Source organism: Sardina pilchardus, chromosome 14 (assembly GCF_963854185.1).
Source record: "Sardina pilchardus chromosome 14, fSarPil1.1, whole genome shotgun sequence".
Taxonomy (NCBI): Eukaryota; Metazoa; Chordata; class Actinopteri; order Clupeiformes; family Clupeidae; genus Sardina; species Sardina pilchardus.
Genome location: NC_085007.1, coordinates 27,868,397 through 27,883,230, shown reverse-complemented (window position 1 = coordinate 27,883,230; position 14,834 = coordinate 27,868,397). Strand labels below are relative to the sequence as shown.

Sequence of the window (14,834 nt, the reverse complement as noted above, 5' to 3'; positions counted from 1 at the left end):
AGATCAAGCTCAAGATATTTCATAGTGCATAAAAATAGCTATAAGACCGACAGCCAAAAACATAGATTCTAAAAAAAAGGATCAAGCCTTTAACCCATTCTGCATTTGAACCATTTCCCCCTTTGTCAAGAGTGCCATCTTACAGTAATAAAGAGTTTCCCCCAGTCCAACCCAAGTGATTTTAACTAACATTATTAAATGTTCGAAGTGTTCGAAATGTTCCCAATCCCATTCAAGACATTTCAAACATTGTTACACTTCGTCAATACACTGTATACGTGTGTGTGTGTGTGTGTGTGTGTGTGTGTGTGTGGACGGGCGCGTTGCTCAGTGGTCAATCCTCTTCCTGTTGCAGTTGTAGTGTGCAGGTAGTATTGCACAGTCTTCCACTTCTCCTAATAACCACCTAATTTTTTTGTGGTCTTCGATCTCAAAGAATTTTGGATATGTAGATTAGAAAGTTTGGGTAGAATCTGGAGCGTATTTCATTGTAGTTTGGGCTATTCTCTTAGTGGAAGGGTCCCTTAAGGCCCATCCCCAGCCCGGGGCAGAGCCGGGGCAGAGCGGGGGCAGAGCCCTGTTGATGTGGCATGCAGAGATGCCAACAGGTGCTGTTGGAGGGAGAGTCCCCGCATGACTCATACAATACAAATACTCGAAATGAAAGTGACGTACAACAGAGAGAAAAGGTTTCACAACCACTAGAAAGGCAAATTAATGGAGGGTAAACCTTTTGCCTACTGTATCTTTTGAACTTGAGTTAGTTAGTTAGTTAGTTAGGTACTTACTTACTTTGTTAATTAGTTAGCACATTAGTTGACAACTTCTAAGTTGAAGTCTTGTCATTTCGATCTATACCAGGTTTGCTACTACTCTGTCTAAAAACGAAGTGAAGTTAAAGTACTATAATTGGTGCTTCTTCTTTTTTTTTTAAGACATTTTTCATTTGGAACAGCAGAGCTTGACGACGTCATGTCACACATGTATTAGCAACATCAGAGCGGGTGCTAACCATCAGCCAAAAGTTTGGTATCTTGGTAAGCCGTAAGGTGTGTGATTGTGTGGGTGTGTGTACGTGTTGTATATTCTGACAGACACCCTAAAAACGGTTTCTGGGTCTGTCACCACAGAGTGTGAGAAGCACGCGGATGACGGCAGCCGAAAGCCACATGTCGTGCGCCAAGGTTTCACCGCGGAGGTCAGAGGTCAATCACACACGTCACAATCAAACCGCCAGAGTTGAGACGCACACGCAGCCTGGTTTCAGGTGTGGCGCTCGGCGGTCGAGGTTCCCCCACAATAAAGAGGAAACCATAGAAACAGATGGGTGACAGTAGAAACAAAGAGTCTGTATCTTCAGTCGGAGGCTTCTGAGTACTCTATTGTGTTCACCACTACTCATTTCTCCCCAGCAGAGGAGTCGACTGAGGTGACTCAAAAGGGCATCTTATGGATATTTCCGACACTGGCATTCGGACATACCTGTAATTTCCCGACTATTAGCAGCGGCTTATATATTGATTTTGCTAAATTTCTTCAGATATGAGGTTAATACAGGGGGTAGTTAATATGGTGTTACAGTATTTCAAACTTTGTTCAATGATTCCACTGTGTCTAGTATTCTCTCTACTACTGCAGTACTTTTACAGAGATGTATTTACTGTACTGTACATGTAGTACCATAATGAAACCTGTATCACATATTTTGTTCTACAATATCTAATGATTGTACGAACAATGACACAGTGAAACTATCGGTTGCTTGTGTGCAGGTGATCTATAGTTATGTTTCAGTGGTATTTCACAGTAAATACGTTTTTTGAACCAATGATTGTGCAAGTGCAAGATTTCTTTGAAGATGTGAATGCACAATCCAATGTTTTGAACATTAGACAGCCTGTGTTACAAGTGATAACCGTTTTGAGTTTTGTATCTAGAGTTTTGAAAAATGACATCAACGTTCTGAAAATAGTAGCAAAGTGATTGTAAAAAACTGTAATATGGTTTTGTAACTTGATTAAAACACTGTCCTGCGGCTTATACACAATGCGGCTTACTGTATATGCGGGAAATTACTGTACAGTACAGTAAGACATACAGCCTTTTGTTTACAGTAACAGGGTGATTATTCACTTATTCACTTCCTTTTTGGGCTATTGATAGGCAAATCTGAACTGTGTGTGTGTGTGTGTGTGTGTGTGTGTGTGTGTGTGTGTGTGTGTGTGTGTGTGTGTGTGTGTGTGCATGTGTGTACGTATGTGTGTGCGTGTGTGTGTGTGCGTACGTGCGTGTGTGTGTGTGTGTGTGTGTATGTGTGTGTGTACACGTGTGTGTACGTGTGTATGCATGTGTGTACGTGTGTGTGTGCATGTGTGCGCGTGTGTGTGCGTACGTGCGTGTGCGTACGTGCGTGCGTGTGTGTACGTGTGTGTACGTGTGTGTGTGTACGTGCGTGCGTGCGTGTGTGTGTGTGTGTGTGTGTGTGTGTGTGTGTGGTGTCCGGTGTTGTCCAGTCAGTGGCAGTGCGCCCTTTCAGTAGGATGGGCAGCGATGACTCACTCACCGTAAGTGTGGCAGCGCAGGGCCTCAAGCCGCAGGGCTCCTCTTCAGCCCAAACCTCCTTCTGTCAGAGAACACACACACACACACACACACACACACACACACACACACACCTGCAGGTCAGTCAAGGCCAACGTTTCCACTTCCAGGAAACTAGAGCTGTGCTGAGAATAACTGAATTATTTGCATCAACTGGATATGACTCAGCTGAATGGCAAAACATATGCTGCCATCCTATGCATGCATTTTGGGACTTGTACTTCCTGAACCTAAAATTAAACCAAGCACTGTCTTTTATTCATAATAATAATAATAATAGTCAAAATTCCGATTCATCATGACCATAATCATCATTATTTACCACTACACCACAAAACATTATAATCTACTGTGTATAGTCATTACACTGCTAAACGTAATAAAATATCCAGGTACATAATAACAGCATGACTATCCAACTCCACCCAAATCTCTGTCAGTGGCTGGTGTTTTTGACTCTCAGCCTGCTCTACGCCCAGATGCACACACACACACACACACACACACACACACACACACACACACACACACACACACACACACACACACACACACACACACACGCCCTCTGTGTCTCCGAGCACGGCAGCTTTGCTATTGATTTTTCACACACGGCACATCCATCCGCCAAAGACTTACAAACGCTTTATCATACTTAATATGAAACAGAGCCTCCGGGCTGTACACGCATCCCCCACCCCGGCTTCTCCCTCTGGGGGATCATTCATTAGCGCAGCTAACCTTGACTGCCAGGTTTCGACCATAATCTTATCAGGCTCCAGGGCAAGTTATTAATTAATGCCACACTCGGATTCAGGACAGACGGTGGTAGCAGGAGTGGATCAGGGGTTAGTCAGGGACTGGCTTTTCAGTTAAGACTCGCCAAGGTGAAGAGAATCTATCAAGGGTTTTTTTTTTTTTGGGGGGGGGGGGGTTCATCCCCTTATTTCCATATGTGATCCTTTCCCACCCATCCCCCTCCCCTTCCTGCTACCAGGTTAGTTTCCAGGTGGGGAGGCCCCCCTCTTGGTTGCATCCAATGGTAAATATGGTTCCTGTATGAAGAGTAGGTAAAGTATGAATTTGCCTACATTTATCTAATATGTGGTCGGGAAATTCTTTTCCTGGAGAAAATGAAATATAGGACTATTCAGTGTGAGCGGGTGAATGGAGTATGTGTATGTGGGTGAGTAGGTGTGTGAGTGTATTTGAATTGATAATTCTGTAGGACTTCCTAGTCTACAGTATATGCTTTCTCATTCATCTGACACACTTAAGAGTAATCACATCAAGTTATAAATATAATGCTACACTTACTCACTAATGTGACCTCACACACCTAAGCCAACTTTCTCTCACTCACTCACTCACTCACTAATGTGTCCGACCTCACACACATAAGCCTACTTTTCACTCACTCACTCACTCACTCACTCACTCACTCACTCACTCACTCTCTGTTTGTAACAAGCATGCCAACACACACACACACACACACACACACACACACACACACACACACACATACTTACACACAAACACACTGTGCAACATCACCTCGCAGACTTTGATAATGTCTTTAAAAATAAATCAGTGCGATAAGGGCTGACATGATAGCAGAGACAGACGCAGAGCTGAGCCCTGGATGCTTCCTGCCGTTCAGGATTGGGCTACGAGGGGGGAGGAGGAGGAGGAGGTGGTGGAGGAGGTGGTGGAGGAGGAGGAGGAGGAGGAGGTGGGAGCTACATTAACTATTGCAGCTGTTTCCTCTCAACTTACAGCGGGGCTGGTGCCACCTATAACACTGGGAGCTTATGGAAAGACTGAGCGCTATTGTGTTTGTTTACGGCTCTTTCCTTTAGCCCTTAAAGAAAAGAGAGCAGGAGACAGAGAAAGAAAGAGAGAGAGGGAAAGACCGGTAAAGAGAAAAAAGAGAGAGAGAGAGAGAGAGAGAGAGGATATGTCTGCAGCAGCACACCCAAAGCTGCTGTTGTTGACATTGTGCTCACGTTTAACCAGTCAATCAAGTCCCTTGGCCCTCTCTATCTCTCTCTCTCTCTCTCACACACACACACAGACACACACACAAATCCTAAATGTATTCACCATGTTTACACAGACTTACAGTGGCTATTTCAAAGGCCTTGACATATCCAGGCAACACCGGAATGCAACCCTGAGGATTCCTTGCGGTCTCTTTCATGAGTGCTTTTCTCAGAGGTAAGCATGTATGAACATGATGTTGGATTTTAAATTGAACCCAACCTGTGTGTGTGGGGGGGGGAATGGGGGGTGGGGGGGTCCTAATGACCTATTTCCAGATTCTACCGTCTGAACGTCTACCCATTTTGCCTTTTTCTTTTCTTGGCCGTTTCATAGCCGACCTCAAGGGTCCAATCCTCCCACATATCCCTCAAAAAGCAGGAGCAATTGTGAGGAGCCAGACAAGAACCAGGCACAGGTGAAGAGTGTGCGTACGGTACACACCGCAATACGAATGTGTCAGAAGTAATAAGAGTGTACCTTTTCTTTGCATACACAAACATCAAGTTTGACGTGCAAACACACATGAAGTTTACCAAGAGCAAACACACTTGTGCAATCACACACACACTGGCACACACACAGACATACACAAACAGACACACACACACACACACACCCACATGCACGCACGCACACTCCTGTTCCCCGCAGACTTACACAGTCGCAATTTACCAGGAAGCATTTCCACATGGATCTGGTTAAAGGCAGCCCAGGACCAGTGCCAGAAAGCCCTACAGCGGATCTGTTGATACAAACGCACAGACGGAGGAAGGGAAGAGGCAGAGGCTGCATTTCTCTCTCTCTCTTTCTCTCTCTCTCTCTCTATATCATTCTCTCTAACCCTCTTTCTCTCCCACTTTCTCTCTCTCTCTCTCTCTCTCTCTCTCCAAACGAACTCAAGTCACGTTTTCGGCTGACTACCACATGATTGTCTCCTGAGAGGCAGTGTGTGTGTGTGTGTGTGTGTGTGTGTGTGTGTGTGTGTGTGTGTGTGTGTGTGTATGTATGTGTGTGTGTGTGTGTGTGTGTGTGAACCCGGCAGAGCAGCAACAATAAAAGCGCCAGCAAGCGAGCGAGAGAGAGAGAGAGAGAGAGAGAGAGAGAGAGAGAGAATGCATGTCTAGAAAAAACTGCATGCGGCCCAGGCAGCAGAGCACAGACAGACAGGCAGCACAGACAGCACAGGCAGCACAGACAGACAGACAGCACAGACAGCACAGACAGCACAGACAGCACAGGCAGCACAGACAGGCAGACGGGCAGAGCGACAGCTGTGTCTGCCAGGGCTTTGTAAAGAAAGACATTGCAGCACTGGCTCTCAGCTCTCTTAGTTTTTTCTGCACTGTAATCCCGTGTTGGAAAAAAAAAATCTTGTAGAGAGAATAACAACAGAGCGCTGCAGCAGTTGGGGGGGGGGGCTGGGAGAGAGAGAGGTGTCCTAGCTAACGACCCACTGCCGAGCTGGAATGCAGAGAGAGTGAGTGAGAGAGAGAGGGAGAGTGTGTGTGTGTGTGTGTGGAACCCAGGGCTGGGAGGGTCCAGCTGGGTCCACATCTGCACAGGACTGGGCCTGTGGGCCAGTGGATGTTTGGGCCGTAAGGGTGTGTGTGTGTGTGAGCAGGAGAGTATATGGGTGAGGGTGTAAGTAAATGAGAGAGTGAGTGTGAATGTGTGCACTGTGCACAAATCCATGATCATGGGTTAGCGACTACAGGAGTGTGTGAGTGTATGAGTGAGTGAGTGAGTGAGTGAGTGAGTGAGTGTGTGACTTACTGTGTGAGTATACGTGAGAGTGAGTGAGTGTGTGAGTATGTGCATATGTGAATGTGTGAGTGTATAAGTGTATGCTCACGTGTGTGTGAGTGTATGTGTGTGTTTGTGTGTTTGTGTGTGTGTGTGTTATTGTGTGAGTGTATGCATGAGTGTGTGAGTGTGTGATTCTGTTTGTGTGTGTGTGATTGTCTGCGTGTGTGAGTGTATTAGAGTCTGCGTGCGTGTGTAATTGTGTGAGTGTATGCGTGCGTGCATGCGTGTGTGAGTGTGTGAGTGACAGGAGGGGAGGTGGAAGGCTGCCCAGGCTGGCACTGAGAGAAAGGAGAGAGAAAGGAGAGAGAGAGGAGAGAGAGGAGAGAGAGAGAGAGAGAGAGGGGAGAGGAGAGAGGGGAGAGAGGAGAGAGGGAAGAGAGAGGAGAGAGAGGGGAGAGAGGAGAGAGGGAAGAGAGAGGGGAGAGAGAGGAGAGAGAGGAGAGAGAGAGGGGAGAGGAGAGAGGGGATCTGGGAGCTGCTCAGCCCTTTTCCCATGTTTCCCCTGTTTGTCTGCTCCATCTTGGCGTCAGAAACCTCCCCCTCCCTTTTGCTCTCTTTACCTTCCTCTCTCACTCTGTATCCCTCCCTCACTCTCTCCCTCTCTCCCTCTCTTGCTCTCTCTCTCATTTTTTTCTTCTTTCTTTGGCCTTGCTTGTGACATGGAAGTAACTCCTGTGATTACTCACTGGGTAGGAATCAAACAGGATTTCCAGACCAAGCGGGGTGAGCAAGTAAAACGCCCACAGAGAGACACACACACACACACACACACACACACACACACACACACACACACACACACACAGAGAGAGTTACTCACACATATAGACTCACTTGCAAGACAAAAGCAAACAAACAAGTCAGTTCCTGCAGGGAGAAACTAGCAGGGGAGGGGCTGCGATTTCTTTAGAAAAACAGGTTTACTGAGTGGCCCACTGAACTAATTCTCAGCAATAGCGAGATGGAGCGGAGCCAACGCCACCTGCAAAAGCCTGGAAACCCACGAGGAAGGAGAGAGAGCGAGATAGAGAGAGAGCGAGATCGAGAGAGATCGAGAGAGAGAGAGAGAGAGAGAGACAAGAGAGAGGAAAGGACAAACGAGAGAGAGGACAGGCTAGCGAGGAACTAGACCAACCACGAGCAAAAAAGACTAAATGCATGCCACAAAATGCATGCCAGCGCACAGTTTCGATTGTCTGCTGCAGCAGCGGCTCTAGATGGCACAGCAAGCTCCTCAAAACAGTCCTTCCTTCCTCCCCCCCCCCCCCCCTCGCTCACTGGGAACCCTGTTTACAGTGAAGAGGCTCTAGAAGCCAGATCAAAGCTCTCAGCGGGGGCTTGGCTCCGAGTCCTGAGCGAGGAGATGCGGACTCGCTCCCCCCCTCCCATCCCCTCGCCTCCCCTCGCCTCCCTCCTTCCCGCACGCGCTCGCCTCCGCTCCTCTCTTCTCCTCTCCCCTCCGTGACGGAGGCTAACCGCAGGAGCTGAAGCAGCAGAGGACGTCCCAGCGTCGCCAACATCACAAGCCCACCCCGAAACACACACACACACACACACACACACACACACACAAAGACGCAACGGAGCCTCACACTAACACAAACCAGAGCCAGTAACACACCATTACCACCGTCAACCAGTTATATTACACTACTCCAAATGCACTATAGTTCTTTCCAATGAACATGTGAAGAGCCCAGGGATTGGTGCAACATGGCCTGTACATTACTGATTGTGCCACGGTCTGCACGCACAAGAAACCCTGTTCTAATTAGCCAGTGATGGAGTGAGATGTCACAACCGCTCACGTGAAATGTATAGAATTGTGTAGAATAACAAATACTATATAATGCCCTTTGACATCTAACTAGGTCTCTCGAGGACCTCTGCAGTACTTAAATAATGTCATGCGTGTGAGTGTGCGTATGTGTGTATGTGTATGTAGCCGTTGTAGGAATGACTGACATCTTCCACATCTGATAGATAAGGGGGTTCCACATTAACGGGGCGGCTCCCTCCAAGAGCCCCCCATCCCTGATTAAACCAATTAAGAGCATTGGCCCAGTAAAGGCTGCCAAGAACACACACACACACACACACACACACGCCCTGACCTATATTCGTGCCTCAGAGGGGATCGCCATCACAGCACCTGAGGAGCAGCAGGCCGCTCTCGGCTGACTGACACGGACCCTGATTGGGGCAAGGGGGCCGGGGCGATCGGAGAAGAGGGGCCCGGCTACCCACGGGTCGGGTCAACGCCGGGTTATTTCAGCGACTTCGCCGTCATCTGGTGGCTCAGTTTTCGGCAGCGCCGGCATCGCCATTCAGTGATTCACCGACTATTCCCGATCTGAGCCGAGGTCTTCAGAGATGAGGAAATAAATGCTAAGTGGACGGTGGATGGCCCCGGGATTGTTTTGGTTGGAGACGGGTGCGTATGCTGAGCGGGGTAATGGTCCTAACGTGGCACAGAGACGCAGCGCACACACACACACACACACGCGGCGCAGTCTAGCTTTGGCATGCACAGCACAGCCCTTCCAGGAACTGTTAGGAGTAACTCGGCACCTGATGTTGGGCCCCCACAATGGCTGGTGAGTCAGCTATTTGCACACACACACACACACACACACACACACACACACACACACACACACTCTCTCTCTCTCTGTCTCTCTCTCTCTCTCTCTCTCTCTCACACACGCACACACACACACACACAACCCAGACCTCAGACCTGCTCTGACTTGCATTAATACAAGACCCAGCCAACCTCCCCCCACCAAACCTCCCCTTCACCCCACACACACACACACGCAGACGGCACACCAGATCCATTAGCTATCCGTAATGAGTTATAAATGTCTCGCAGGATCCCTAGACATGCTGCTGAGCACATCTCCCAAACAGGACAGGTTGGGCTCGGCTGCCAAGCTTGCCTGCCTGCCTGCCTGCCTGCCTGCAGTGTGTCTCTTTGCATCTCTATCAGCATGCATTATCAGCGTGACCGTGCAACGGTTTCTACATCAGGCCGACCCCTCTCCGCATGGCCGAAGTGATACTATCGCCTTAATATTTCCTTTCTTGCGAAACGCAGCAATAAAAACATGCCTGTGACTCATACGCATACACTGCTGAGGACTTTTCTTAGGAAGAGGAGTGCAAGCGGAGACTGTATCAGGAAGAGAGGGGGGGCGGGGGGGGGGGGGGTGAAGTATGCACTAATGTCCTTTTATCTCGGCTGAAAAAGTCAATGTGTTTGTAATGTGAGCCGCCCGGCACGTCTACCGCGCTGGGAGAGACGGCGATATGTGACATTGTGTCATCTCCTCTCCGCTGCAGCTGTTTTCCCTTCTTCTGCTGGAGGAGAAACACATCTTATCCCGCGTTCCAGCTCTTGAAAGAATGCTTGGGAAAGTTGTGAGGGAGAGCGAGTGAGTGAGAGAGAGAGAGAGAGAGAGAGAGAGAGAGAGAGAGAACTGAAGGAATTCTCTTGGAATGAAATCGAGCAACGGGCCATGCAAAAGAGATCGGGGTTCTCCTGAAATTCCAGATCATAATCTTGCAGGAAAAGAAACCGCTTTTTTAATGCAAATGACAGTCTTGGCCACAAACTTTACAAATGCTGTCGAGCGTACCAACAGTGAAGTGGTGGCATGTGGAACCGAGTGCTATTTTTCATACAACCCCCCAAATGCCTGACATGACTATTTGGCAAAGTCTGAAAGGGGAACACATGAGTTAGTTTAGAGATCAGATCACGCTCCAGACATAAGATTAATCTGAGTCACAAGTGGCACCTTTCCTGCTCCTCCTGCTTCTGAATCATCCACATCGTCTGTGGTCTAAAAAACTTCAAAATCACGTGGAGACATCAACGTGACCTTGAGAGCTCATGCCTTCCTCTCCCAAATACCCCATATCTTTATATTACTCAACACTTCACCGCATGCCTCCTAAAAACCCGAAAAACAACACTTACTTGCCAGACTCCAGAGTGGTGCAGGTGTTAGTGTCTGTGTTGACACCGAGGGCCTACGTGTCTGAGGTTTAAGCAATGGTCTGACTTACTTAAATGCCAGCTTTCACCGATGTCTAGTCTTTGATTTAGAGCATATGAGTATTTCGAGCTCAACCTACTCTTATGCAAGCAGAGTGCGGCCAAGTCCACACGGAACGTCATAAATCGTACAACAATACTTTTATTAGATATCAGAACCAATGAAGTGTTTGATTATATTGTGTGGGTGTTAAGAGTTTCAACAACAGCTCTCTTCTTTCTTATTAGTCTGTTGACTCTTTGTTTGGAGTTTTAACAAGCTATTAAATATAGACATTTTGTGAAATGAGCCACGCAGAAATAGAAATTCCCTTAATGCCTCTGATTGAGGTTATGCCTGTGGTGTCAGCTCAACATTCCCCGGGCCAAAACGGTCTCTGGTTATTTCAGCTCTGACTCAGGACTCCAGTTATGTCAGCCATGCACGCCGTCAGCTCCCCCGTCTAGAGTTTATTCAAATACCGGACAGTGACGATGGGGTTCCTTCCTAGCCTACACAGTGACTCCAGCTTCCACAAATGGTCCTACTTCGTGGTTTATTTATTTATTTATTTTTTAGAGCGCTAGGTGCCATTCTACTCTCTCTCACACACACACACACTCTTTCTCTCTCTCTCTCTCTCTCACACACACACACACACACACACACACACACACACACACACACACAGGGGCCGCAGTGAGCTGGACAGTGCGGGGTTGGACCGCGGCCGGATACAGTTTCCACTAGGCCAAAAGACAGCCAAGAGTAGGAGAGTTGTTGTGCATGAGGGCAGGCGGGTGGTTTGAGATAAAAATAAAGATGAAGGGGGCTAAATCTGGGCTTTAGGTTGCTCCTTCAGCATCCATCCATTTGAAGTGACAGCTGTGTGGCGTTACATTGAAGAACGGCGACGATCGATGACTCAAAAGCAAAACAAAAAAGCAAACGAACAAAAGAAAAGCAAGTCTCAGTTGGTGTAGGTAGTGCTGAGAAGAACGTTCCAGGGTCGAACATGGAGGGAGGGTGGCATGTATAAAATTCACCCAATGTCAAACTCACACCCATTAGCATCTGTAAGGGGTATTAAAAAGTGACCTCAGCATTCCAAGCTCTGCTTCACTGCCAGTGGCTCCCAGAAAAGCAGCAAATGCAACCGGATGAGCCAACACTATGCCTCCTCAGAGCAACATTCACTGTTATCGTCCTCATCTTGTGCATGGCAAATCATCCAAAGACTTCACTTTTAGCATTTGATGAATGCAGAGATACACTGATTGAAACACTTACACAAAAACAAGTGCTATCACAACAGCGAGACACACACACACACACACACGCACACACGCACACACACACACACACACGCACGCACACACACACACACACACACACACACACACACACACACACACACACATACACACGCACACACACATATTCACACACACACACACACACACACACACACACACACACACACACACACACACACACACACACACACACACACATACACACGCACACACACACACACACACACACACACACGCACACACACACACACACACACACACACACACGCACACACACATATTCACACACACAAGGACAAACCCAACAGAGAGGGCGGAGCCATTCCCAGGTTGCTTTTGGAAACTCCTTCCACCCCCTCATGTGTTTTTGTGGCCTCCGTGTGTGGCGCTGGCCTGCATCCATAAGGCATCTGACACGTGACTAATTTTAGTGAGGTATTCGGTATGCACACTCAGGCATAGTCCCCCCCCCCACTCCACGCCCCCCTCCAGACCTGTTCTAGTTTGACCTTAATGCATATGCTATGGAGCCCATCCAGTCGCATTGGAGGGAAGATAAACAAAGTAGCTCTGGAGCAGCAGACATGTCGCACAACACCTTCCCGATAAGCGCCGATTCATTTATCGCCAGACATCTTCTTCCCACGACCACACCCACCTTCCTTCTCACAGTGTTTTTGCAGAACCCATTCCATTCCAATTCTGCATGCAACTCAATTTGACAGCTTGTAATTGTAGTGCGTGCCAAACATGTGGGCTGAGGTTTTCATAAATAGATATGAATGAAACCATTTAAATCAATAGCTTTCTGACTGATTTGGACTTCTGCTTCTCCCGAACTCTGTTTCATGGAGAGTTGATCATATACAGCTTTTTAGATTGTCCACTCAAGTTTCAACAGTTCTATGACAGTTTTGAGTAGCATCAAAGACAACAAAGGTCACTAGGAAATTGTACATAAAGAGACAAGATATTCAGCTCATCTCTCTTTCAGTAAAAAAGCAGGTCTGAGTCAACATAAGAAACAGATATGAATCTGACATAAGCTCAAATGTTTCTGAGACTTGTGAAATCATAAATCATTCCTCAGGCTACCATGTAGACCAGCGGCATTCTTTCCAAACTATAATTAGAAAGTATCAATTTAATACTTAATACTTGAAAATACAATACAATTACGACAAAACTCTATAGTGGCCCAATTGCCTCACCACAATCACAACATGATGTGTCCATTCCTTACAAGCATTCCTCTGTATGAATTACTCTCAAAATAATAAGAAAATATTTATTTCAATTCTCAATGAAGTGAGAACTGGTTCACCATACATCATTCTGTTGTTTTCCCTCGACAAATCAAAAACTTTTCTTTAATTTTCATTTGAGTGCTACATGGTAATGAATTATACTGCACTGATAAGTCATTTGCAAGACAGGGTTGCCTAACATATAGGCTACCCAACCTTGTTTTCCTCACTTCTGCAGCTTTCTTTTTTCTCAACACGACGTCGGAGTAATATCCTCGAACTATTCACGAAAGGAATAGTGTAGTGTAGCCTATAGCTTCCGTCCTCTGAAACGCAATTGAAGCACTTCATATCTATAGCTAGCAAAGGGCAGCTCAAAATGGCTTAACCCTGCAAACGAATATGTTTACACGGTTGGCGCAAAGTGAGACCTGCATCTGAAGTGACAACCGGACCCCGCACGGCTGTCACAAACTATCAAACATTACATTGTACATATTAAGGTCCGAGCAACAGAGTTGGTTTGGCGAGAAAACGGGCAGTGAATAAATCTTACCTGTATGCTTCAATTCAGCTGTCTTCCTTCGGCGTCTACTTGAAGAAAGTAAACATAATAGTTACACTTATTCTGCTGAGCAACTCCAACGTCTCGCTCTCTGGCTCGCTCTTTCTCTTCCTCACGCACTCACTGGCACACATATACACACACTCCCCTCATGGCTAGCCCTATGTTTTACACACGAATGCCACGCAAGCCTCTGCACCGAGGTGTACTCCACACCAACAGCAGGGCAATGGTTTGCTATCAGCAAAGTTGTTAGAAAAAGTGCTCTACAGTGTCACGTAGCTACTATCACCCGACGGCGGAAGCGCGCACCAACGTCACCAGAGGTTTCTCTTTTCAAGAGTCACTGGCAAAGATCATCACTGTAAAGCATGCTAAAGTATTCTCTCTCTTTCTCTCTATCTTTTTCCATCTCTCTCTCTCTCACACACACACACACACACGCACGCACGCACGCACACACACACACACACACACACACACACACACAAAATCAGTAACTAGCCTAAATAATAATGTATATTGTGCTATTTTGAATATACTGAGGGATATGGGCATAATCAGTCACATCAGATATTTTCTTAACCTGTAACCTGAAGTTTCAGAAGTTTGGGCAAGGTGCTGAAATATGTAACTTATGAATAATTAGAGCTTTTGGACTGTAACTGCTATAAACTTTGTACCAAATGACCTTTCAAAAAAAGTTGTAATAACTAGTTTTTAACCAAGTCTCTGCCTTAGCCACTGCTTTAACCATTACTTGTGGAACTGCTGAAAGCAGAATAGAGTTATTTTTATGACAAAATATCAGTTTCAAATTTCATTTGCAGATTCAATAGCTGGATTTATACTTTATGTATTCACCACTTGGCCTGGATTGCTAAAACATCTCTCATCCTGTCTTGTAATGGTGTTCTGGTATGTCTGTCTGTTGTACACCCCGAGGCTCTGCATGCATGGAGTGTTTTCCGCTCAAAAAAATGATCAGTATTTCTTCAAGGAAATTAGGAACACCTTTTGTGTTTTAAAAGAGTATTTAGACATGTGGAGACATGTGCAGAGTGCGTCTGAAAACAGCAGATATTCCAGGAAGGTTAAACCATTCTTTGGAACGGCGAACCAAAAAAAAAAAAAAAAAAAAACTGCAGCGAAGAAGATTCTGTGAGGATTCTTTGTTTGTAAGCGACCATCCATCGCACACTGTTGCAGT

General features: G+C 46.7%; 1 protein-coding gene across 3 annotated transcripts in view; it reads right to left on the bottom strand.

Annotated features, from left to right (window-relative positions):
• Positions 1 to 13,928, bottom strand: part of nek6 (NIMA-related kinase 6) — a 43,153-nt gene extending 29,225 nt beyond the window's left edge. Inside the window, exons 1-2 of one of the 3 annotated variants that reach the window (XM_062554426.1) lie at positions 13,616 to 13,928; positions 2,564 to 2,623 (exon numbers count right to left, since the gene is read on the bottom strand). The gene's annotated coding sequence lies outside the window, so the exon portion shown is untranslated. The remainder of the gene's footprint in view (positions 1 to 2,563; positions 2,624 to 13,615) is intronic. The other 2 variants (XM_062554427.1, XM_062554428.1) reach the window with 2 other exon arrangements.
• Positions 13,929 to 14,834: the final 906 nt, after the last annotated feature.